The following is a 10,489-nucleotide window of genomic DNA, read 5'->3' on the forward strand; positions in this document are numbered from 1 at the left end:
AATATTGCTTTACTTGGGGAGAAGGCCCTGATGAATGGTGCACAGAAAAAAATTCTGCATCGTGTTGGGCTCATATTCAATATCCTTGTTTTCTTGTCTGGATAAAAACATAACTTTCTGTTTCAGCCCAATTTACACAGCGCTTTTCTAGTCTTGACAATTACTCAAAGAGCTTTTACATAGTACAGGAACCATTTACCTAGAAAAATAGACTGACAATGGGGTCAACATTGTGCAATTATCTTCAAAATGTCCAACTGAGTCCACAAATATACCTGCCAGATGGGAAATAAACTGATAACTGTCTTTATGGTCTAAATATGTCAAATATTGCCATGCTATTACCCCAAAAGATCCCAACTAGGCCAAGGGCAACTGGACTTGGTAAAAGGTCCTCCGCAGAAGTTTTGTCTCTCATCCAAGAGACTTCTTTAGTTATTTTTTTACACAGAAAGGGTTGGACACAGTGCCCACTCACCCACCCATATCTGACAATTGAAAGCTGTGGGGAAAGAGGGGTTCCAAAGCTAATAGACCATTCAACAAGCAGTTCTGATGCACTATACTGGCCCATTCAGGATGAGCACTGTAAACTCTGACTGCAGCAACACAAGTTCAAATTTCAGTGATACCTAATTTTTTATGGTGAGTACCAGACTGAATGCAAAGTGTGTATCCCCCATGTAACTCAAAGCCTATCACTTCCAGTCAATACTGTCAAATGTGGAGCTCCTTCAAGTTACATTAACAACCAGGTGACTGGTGGTCTGGTCTCTCCCTCTTCCCAGATAACATTCTCTCTGAGTTCCATTCCACATGCACTGAAATCCTAGACTCTATTCCCCCTTATCAGATTAAAGCTGTTAAACCTAAGGCGGACCCTGGCTAAATGACACCACAAGGGCCCTTAGGCAACACTGCAGACAAGCTGAACGAAGATGGAAAGACAATCTACATGTGACACTGGGTGTATTAAGGGACAGTCTATCACATACCAGAATGCTGTGAAGGTGGTGAAGATGCAGCATCTCTCTTCTGTCATAGCTAGCAATTGCCACGAACCTAGATTGTTATTTAATACTATTAACTCTGTCATAAATCCATGCACCTCTGCTCCAACAGATGTGTCAATTAGTACATGTGAGAAATGTCTTGGTTATTTTATTGACAAAGTAGCATCTATCTGGGAAATTACCAGTGCTAATTTTAAGGTATTGTATCTGCTTCTCCTACACACTCAGCTGTGTTTGAGGAATTTAAGCCTGTGTTGAGGTTGTACAACACATGAAACCTACCAACTGTCCCTTAGACATTGTCCCCGCCAGAATGGTGAAGGAGTTTTTAATAGCACCATTAGGGCGAGTCTTCTTACTCTTTTTAAGTAAATTGCTAAGCCTGTACTTTGTTACTTTTACTTGAGTAAAGAAGTTAAATCAGTACTTCTACTTTTACCAGAGTATTTGTTAACACAATTATATGTACTTCTACTTGAGTACGGGCAGTGAGTACTTTTGCCATCTCTGATGGTGGTTGGTATGCAGGTCACTTGATGTAATACAAGCAAATACATAAGGCCCCACCCGACAGTTTTGTGATACGTTGTGTACAACTGTATGTCAATGATCAAGCTTGTTGCTGTGACCAAGAAACCACCAGCAAAATGACTGATACATCATCAGTTCCGGAATTTTCTTGGATGCCAAATATTTGAATTCAAAGTCAGAATCCAAGTGACATGTAAGAACAGTACAATGCACGTCCAGCTTCTACATTTCCGCATGAGTCAGCTTCCCCAATTTCTGAGTAACAGGAAAATAGCCTGATAAGCATACATGTGCAGCTCAACCTCAAAAAGCCATAAAGCAAATGTTTGTGGCTTAAAGATCGAGCTCCCGCTCATAAAATGTCCAACAAGCGCAGTCTCTGTGGCGCAATAGGTCAGCGCAGTTGGCTGTTAACCGAAAGGATGGTGGTTCAAGTCCACCCAGTGACGTTTGATGCTAACAAAGAAGCCAAAGGAGAAAAGAGATAAAGGAGTGCCTGACCTGCTATTGTTTTTAGGGAGCAGATTTACAGCTATACACTTTGTGGCTCACACAGTGGCTAACCTTGTTGCCATCAAAGATGCTATTTGGACCTCCAGAAACTTGCTGGTAAGAAAGCACAAGCAGATCCCCCCGTGGCTGTGATCAGGATGGCTGCAGTATCTAAGTAGTATGTGTTTTATGATTGTACTTTTGTTTTTGAATGGTACATGAACATATTTTAAAGAGTGGTTTTATATCTGTGCTGCGAATTTTGGCAAACTGGTTTGATCACTTGAGGTATTTCCGTGTAGTCTTTGGTCTTGGACAGTTACCTTGCAATCTAAAACTGTATATCCTATTGTCTCTGGAACAATAGTTGGCAGTTGGAGGAGTAATGGCTCTTTACAGTGAATATGCAAAAGAAGATGTTCACAAGTTCAGTCCAGGTAAATGCTCAGCCCATATTCACACAGACCTAAACCTACTCACTTAATGCTGGTTACAATATTCTAATAATCAACAATGCCAGAGAAAAATGAAAAAGTGTGATAATTTTTTTAATAAAGTATTAGCAGTTTTTAATAAAGTTATGGCTTTTTACTTGCAAAGGTTTTTTTCCATAACATTAACAAGCATACCGTTAGTTACGGCCCCTGTGTCTGTCACGATGTGGAGAGTCGGTACTCGCAGGTAGTGTGGCCGAGTGGTCTAAGGCGCTGGATTAAGGCTCACTCTCCACTCTCTGGAGGCGTGGGTTCTAATCCCACCACTGCCATTTGCATATATTACATAGCTGGAAGCCACCAATGTGGTCTCTTACAGCTGTGTCATTTGGCCTGAACTGGGTGAAGTAACTAGAATCATCCATCAATCACCTTGCTGGGATTGTTCCTTGTTAACCTGAGGTTCAACCTGAAACCTTCCTTTCCAGCACTTTGGAGTAGAAAATCAACAAATAATTGTGATAATTAATCGTGACCTCCATATTGATCAAAGTAATTGTCGTTATCATTTTGCCATAATCATGCAGCTCAAAGAGATTTTATCAAACCAGGTTGGGCAAGTAACCTTTCTGTTGACTTCTTGTAAAAAAAAAAAAGCAATTAACACAACTCAAAGAAAGCTACTGCGATGGCTGGGAATCGAACCCAGGTCAACTGCTTGGAAGGCAGCTATGCTCACCACTATACCACCATCGCTGGGCAATGCATGTTCACTTCAAATCTTGTAATACATCTGGGCATTGAGACTCAAAGTGTGCTCTATCACTGAGCTACAGCCCCTGATGAGTCAGAAATTCCCTCCAGGGGGTCCTGTGTTTTCACATTCACAAGAATGGGAAGTGCATATTTATTTGCTAACTCCCTTCAATAGCTCAGTTGGTAGAGTGGAGGACTGTAGACGCTTAAAGCTGAAATCCTTAGGTCGCTGGTTCAAATCCGGCTTGAAGGATCTTGTTTTTCCAAAGTTTCCTTTCGGGGATCAATAAAGTATTTCTGATTCTGATGTAGAGATGGACAGACGACCCAAAAGAATAATATTTCTTGCCGGGACATAACAAGAAACAAAAAAAAGAGTTGCGGTAGACAGAGTTAAGCCCTGACAAAATAGAGAACTACAGACAAAAGTTGTGGAATAGTGCCAAGTGTGACCAGAAGAATTGAAAAAAACAACCATTTACTTTAAGGTTTGTACTATAAAGTACAAAAGTGGCCTATATGCTGGAATAGCGCCACCTATCGAATGATGTGCCAAATTTTAAACTTGGCCATTCCTCGTTAGTATAATGGACAGTATCTCCGCCTGTCACAATACTACAAGGACTCAAGGAAGTCCCGGAGAACGCGTTGGACTACTCATGAGGGGAAAGTGGCCCTTGGCTCAGCCTGTGTTCAGCGTGGGAGAAGAACTCTTGATCCTAAAAGGGAATATTGTCAAGCGATGGAAAGAGCACAACTCCTGGACATGAACAACACGTCTCAAGGCGCAGCAGTGTGTCAAGTCTGGGCACCTTAGAATTCCTTTTATTGTCTTTGCAGATAATGTGGTTCTGTTGGCTTTATCAGGCAGTGATCTACAGCGCCCACTGGGGTGACTCATGAGGGGAAAGCGGGCCTTGGCTCAGGCTGTGTTCAGCATGGCTAAGACCCTAAATCAGGCTTCCAGTACCTATGGGATAATACAATATTGTTCACGAAGGCACAACTGAGATTTTTTATAATGTGATGTGTCATTGGTTTGCTACCAACGCTAAGGATGCCTTTCATTGTCGGCAGGATTTGGACCTTCGTGGGGAGACCCCAATGGATTTCTAGTCCAGTGCCTTAAACACTCGACCACGACAACTCAAAAAGTGGTGATAAACCAACTGCTTGGAAGGTAGCTATGCTCACTACACCCCCATCACTAGACAATGTGATATTCACTGCAAATCTGGCAACCCATCTGGGCATTGAGACTGATTTTTGCATTAATTAACATAAATGCAAGGAGGTCACGACATCCCACAACACTGTGCTATACAAATTCGCACAAATCCTTTTCAACTGCTGAGTAAAGCAGGACATGGGTAAAGTGCACAGAGTTGTTAGACACTAGAGATGAGCCGGATACTCGGCAGAAACGAGTATCCGGTACAGATAAAGCACTTTTGCCAAATACAAGAATAATACAAGTAATACGAGTCCATATCTGTGCTCGGATTGTTAAAAAATCTGACTGACGTGTAGCTGACTGTGTCTGCGTTCTGTGATAGGCTAGTCACAGCACCCCTCCCCTACACTATTCTGTGATAGGCTAGTCACAGCACCCCTCCCCTACACTATTCTGTGATAGGCTAGTCACAGCACCCCTACCCTACACACAAAAAGTGTGTTGTCATGGAAATACTTTTCTAATCAGCAATAAATACAACAATTTCTGTTCAACCCGTATCTATTGCATGCTTAAAATAACATACTGGTTAAAGCCCCGCCGATTTCCAGACAACCCAACCCACTTCCGGGTTAAACCCTGTCCACTTCCGGGTTAGGCCCCAGTCCGAGTACAGATACAGATACAGACAATGCTGTACTCGCTCATCCCTACCAGGTACTTTAAGATCAAAGGGTAAGATCTGTAAATGTCTCTGATAAATTGCAATTCTATTCTCCTACACAGTATTATATTTTTTATGTTAACAATACATTGCAGTTCTAGTGTTATTTGTGGTCGGTTCTGCTTTTATTGTGAAAAGCGCCATTTTCTTCTTCTTGTATTTTGTTTGACGCTACACTTCCGGTCATACTCTCTTCACAATGTGTTGCTCACGCATTGCTCAGAGCGGTAAAAACTTGTAAGTTATTAATCATTCATTCATTTGAATTTTGTAAAGAAAAGGTTCGCATTGTGATTTACTTTATTATTCTTGTTGTTCGCACATGGTATTTCTAAGAGCTCCAACTGTGAGAATGTGTCAAGCTAGAGAGCATGCAAGTTAATGGAGGGAAACTCGTTGATTAGCGCCCTCGGAGAGCGGAATAAGGTACGATTAATATGTGAATATGATTAATATTTTAATTGTTTGTGAATCAACATTGAAACATTTTGTACTTGTGTTTTCTGTAGTTTTCACGGTGTTCATGATACAAATGGTGCCTGGTGCTCCTTAAGAAGAAGAATTAAAGTGACACCCGTTTGAAACTCTCTGCGTCTGAGTCCATAAATCTGAAGGGCCGCTACAAGATCTTCAATCTTCTGAGGTATGATCCCATAGCTGCAGTCTTAGGATTTCTGGATGGGGCCGTGGCTGCTGTTATGTGTATAGCTGTAAATCTGCTCCCCTTTCCCTCCTTTCTCCTTTGGCTTCTTTGTCCCTCTTCTTTGCACTCGGTCCCACTTGGACCCCCACAGGAAATTAAAAATGGCTCGTTCCAGGTGTAAAATCCCTTTTCTGGGTGGGATTCTCGTCAATTGATCTGCGAGTTTATGTGAATGTTTTGTAAATCTAAAGAAATACCCTCCAGGGGGTCCTGTGTTATCATATAAATAAAAATGGAAAGTGCGTACATGTGTATTAGGTCCCTTCGATAGCTCAGTTGGTAGAGCGGAGGACTGTAGAGGTATAAAGCTGAAATCCTTAGGTTGCTAGTTCAAGTCTGGCTCGAAGGATCCCTCTTTTCCAGAGTTTCTATTTCCAGAGTTTCTCTTTCCCCCACAAGTAAAATGAAAAAAACACTGCAAAAACTTTTCCACCGTGTGTTCATTTAAATATGGGTACAACTACATGTAGGGCTACGAGATTGCAATATAAGCCTATATATTAATATTAGGATTATAAATAAGTTAAGGATGCATAAAATAAATAAACTTCAACTGGGATTTTTTTTTTTTTAAAGGGATTTCTTTTTTTTTGCTAGCTCTGGAGGGAACTACTAGAATTGTTGGGCCCTTGTAAATTACAGAGTGTGGTATAGACCTACTCCAACTGTGAAGGGTCTCGAGATAACTCTTGATACTATATTGATACTATAAATTTAATTTAATTTAATTGAGTCAGTATGGACTTGGGGTGCAGCATGTAACAGGAGAAGGAGAAGTCATCAGTTGGGCCTGTGCCTCGAGGAATGGGGCTATTAATATTACTAGGAGGGGTGGATTCATTTAGACTAACATATTCTCCATCACCCAGCCAGGTTTCAGTAAAACAAAATAAATCAATTCATAATCTGATATTAATTCATTCATCATCTTGCTCAAGGTGAAGGATTAAAGACCCAGGTACTTTAACATCAGAGGGTAAGGTCTTTAATCTTCTGAGGTATGATCCCATCCAGAACCGTGCCATAGCTGCAGTCTTAGGATTTCTGGATGGGGCCGTGGCTGCTGTTATGTGTATAGCTGTAAATCTGCTCCCTAAAAACAATAACAGGTCCGGCATTCCCTTCCCTCCTTTCTCCTTTGCCTTCTTTATCACTCTTCTTTGTACTCGTTCCCACTTGGACCTTTACAGGAAATAAAAGATGGCTTGTTCCAGGTCTAAAATCCTTTTCTGGGTGGGATAAAAACAGAGCTGATGAGTAAAAGCAAAGGTAAAATCACTGCCTTGATGATTAAAACCATTGCTTCTAGTGTTAGTCCTCTAAGTCTCCAGTATCCTACTCTCTGACTAACTTTCCCTACTGTGTCTGGCCAATTTGTTTCCCACACCCTTCCCAATGACATTTTTTGATCGGCCCTGGTCACAGTCAGGGGGAGTCCTGTTGTCTCAGTCGCTGTCCACGGCCCATGAAAATCGTCTTGCTTCTGTTATTTAGCTGCTGTTAAGACTCTGAGTCTAGTTAAGGATAGTTCAAAGAAGTACAAAAGGCTCGGCCAAACAGCAAAGCCCCCAAAAATAGTTTCAACTCATCAGCGTTCCCCTCCAAGGAAGTCTTTAGTAAAAGGCAAAAGTCTTGTGCATTATGAAGAGAACCAGAGTGAGTACAGCCGTCTGATCGAGAGCAGCCGAAAACCCTAGTGGACCCAGTCCAAACCATCGCGGTAAGCCTCACTGGGTGTCCAAACTAAAATGATAAGAGGCAACTTGGTAGACTCCTTACTGATGTTTATATCTGTACTCACAATGCCCTGTTTTAAAACACCAGCTAATCACAAGTGTTACATGTGAATAATCAATGTGTGAGTAATCAGGAAGCTCACATAAAAGATAGTGGCAAGGAGCACCACATCTACCAAATGTTTAACTTTACAACCCGTGAGCTGTTGGTACCTTGGTTGCCGCGGGTTCCCAAACCTTCCCTCAAAATGTGAATCACACATCTTCCCCCCCCCTGAGTATTAACAGCAGAGCAGAGTGGCGCAGCGGAAGCGTGCTGGGCCCATAACCCAGAGGCCGATGGATCGAAACCATCCTCTGCTATTTGTATCAGCACTACTTCTATTTCCTGTGTGTTAATGTTTAACGAAGCATCTGTTGCTGCATCTGTCTGAAGTGAAATGTCTCTACTGCTGAAAAATAAACTTAATCGCATGTCAATTATATTTCATCCACGAATATGCAAACTACAGTGCTCATACCTGCTGTAACACCCATAAAAACTGGAGCGTAATACAATAAATAAACTACGTTTAAAGTGCTTGTAGTGCTATCTGATAGTCTGAGGGATACAAGGGATCCCGTTTAGTTTGTGTCAAATGCGCTCTACCAGTGAACAACATTCCCTGAAGATTTTCAGATTTTTTTACTTTTTTCCAAGATAGACTAAGACTTATCTTTATTAATCCTTTTGGGATGACTCACCGCAAAGAAATTGAAATATTACGGAATAAAAGAAGAAACCGTGGTAAAACATGTAATGTTAAGGTTGTATATGGCTTTAAAACCTTTAAATGCAACTGCGGTGGCTGGAAATCAAACCTGGGCAAAATGATTGCACTGCTGCAATATAAATCATAGTCAAAAAGTAACACACCTGTTTCCTTTCTGATGCTTTCTGCTCTGTTGATAAACTTTTTAATTTGTTAGTAGTAGTTACCAGACACGGGCAAAGTGCAAATCGTAGTGCACTGCCTGTGTCTGTGGATCCTGGAGGCTGCTTGATTGATTGATATGCTCTCTTATTTGTACCATAACAGAGATCTAATATTTTATCAAATCTGGTTGGGCAAGTAACCTTTCTGGTTACTTCTTGACAAATAAGCAAGTAACCACACAATAAAACTACTGTGATGGCTGGGAATCAAACCCAGGTCAACTGCTTGGAAGGCAGCGTTCACTGAAAATCTTGTAACACATCTGGGCATTGAGACTCAAAATGGGCTCTATCACTGAGCTACAGCCCCTGAAGATTTTCAGATGTTTTTGACTTTTTTGTGAGATCACGGAATAAGAGAAGAAACCTGGGGGGAATTTGTAATGTTTATGTTGTATATGGCTTCAAAACCTGGTGGTGGCTGGAAATCAAACCATGGCAAAATGCTTGCACTGGTATTGTATAATTCAAAGTTAAATAGTAACATTACTCAAAGAAAGCTACTGCGATGGCTTGGAATCCAACACCGGTCATTTGCTTGGAAGGTAGCTATGCTCACCACTATACCACCATCACTGGACAATGCAATTTTGACTGCAAAGTTGCAACACATCTGGTCATTGAGACAGATTTTTGCATTAATTACCATAAACAAGGAGATCACTACAACCCACACCACTGTGCTATACAAAAATGCTCAAATCCTTCTCAATTGTTGAGTAAAGCAGGCCATGGGTAAAGTGCAGAGTTGGTAGACACTTGTTAAGTTAAACACCTATTTTATTGTCTGAATGCTCTCTGATCTGTTGTGATATTTGTGTGCCTTCAATATCACACATGTGGATATTATGAAGGAAACTGCCAAGCAAACACTAGCAACACTTTTAAAGGTTCCATGGTGTAATGTATAGCACTCTGGGCTCTGAATCCAGCGATCTAACTTCAATTCTTAGTTAAACCTCTTTTTAAGCCACAGCACAGGTGAAAAAGACAATTGAAAGCTGTGGGGAAGGGGGGTTTCCGAAGCTCATAGACCATTCAACAAGCAGTTCTGATGCACTATACTGGCCCTTTCAGGAAGAACACTGTATACTCTGACTGCATCAGCACAAGTTCAAATTTCAGTGATCCCTAATTTTTATGGTGATTGTGAGACTGAATGCAAAGTGTGTATCCCCCATGTAACTCAAAGCCCACCACCTCCAGTCAATACTGTCAAATGTGGAGCTTCTTCAAGTTACATTAACCAACAGGTGACTCCTCAACATGCCCCCACCAACATACTGTTTACAGTCTAAATGGCCAAGGACATTAACCCTGTAAGCTTACTTTAAACTAGATGTGGAAAGTTGAAAGGTTGATTTTTTTCACCTATACTGTGGCTTAAAAACACATTCCACCGAGAATTGCACTCAGATTGCTGGATTCAGAGTCCAAGTGTTAACCATTACACCATGGAACCTTTGAAAGTGTTGCAAGTGTTTGCTTGACAGTTTCTTTCATAATATCCACATAATATTGATATGATATGATATTGAAGGCGCACAACAATCACAACGAAGATGAAAAAGCAACAATTATTGGCCAACTTAAGTCATTTAGTTAGCTAAGCATTGAGAGGATGTGGGAAAAGGCAAGTCAAGAACAAGTTTTCCAAAAGTAGAATTGGAGCCAGAGAATTCAGCTATCAAGCTCCTCTCCTGTGGAACCAGGTTCCAGTTTGGGTTCAGGAGGCAGACACCATCTCCACATGTAAGAGTAGGCTTAAGACTTTCCTCTTTGATAAATCCTATAGGTAGGTCTGGTTTGGGTGAGTCCTGAACCATCCCTTAGTTGTGCTGCTATAGGCCTAGACTACCGGTGGACTTCCCATGATGCACTAGGTACCTCTCTCCTCCTCCTTCTCTCCATCTGTATGCAACCTCATATGCCTTTGAGATACAAGAACTT

At 41.3% G+C, this 10,489-nt stretch overlaps 3 non-coding genes across 3 annotated transcripts; 1 reads left to right on the forward strand and 2 right to left on the reverse strand.

Moving 5' to 3' along the window:
- Window positions 1-3,154: 3,154 nt before the first annotated feature.
- On the reverse strand, window positions 3,155-3,226 carry trnag-ucc (transfer RNA glycine (anticodon UCC)). Its single transcript has one exon. It is a non-coding gene; the product is annotated as a tRNA-Gly (tRNA).
- Window positions 3,227-3,391: 165 nt separating this feature from the next.
- Window positions 3,392-3,479, forward strand: trnay-gua (transfer RNA tyrosine (anticodon GUA)). The gene is given in 2 exon segments: window positions 3,392-3,428; window positions 3,444-3,479. It is a non-coding gene; the product is annotated as a tRNA-Tyr (tRNA).
- A 3,894-nt stretch (window positions 3,480-7,373) lies between these two features.
- Window positions 7,374-7,487, reverse strand: LOC116682719 (U5 spliceosomal RNA). Its single transcript, XR_004330475.1, has one exon. It is a non-coding gene; the product is annotated as a U5 spliceosomal RNA (small nuclear RNA).
- Between the last annotated feature and the right edge of the window lie 3,002 nt (window positions 7,488-10,489).

This window comes from Etheostoma spectabile, unplaced genomic scaffold (assembly GCF_008692095.1).
Source record: "Etheostoma spectabile isolate EspeVRDwgs_2016 unplaced genomic scaffold, UIUC_Espe_1.0 scaffold00018835, whole genome shotgun sequence".
Lineage (NCBI taxonomy): Eukaryota > Metazoa > Chordata > Actinopteri > Perciformes > Percidae > Etheostoma > Etheostoma spectabile.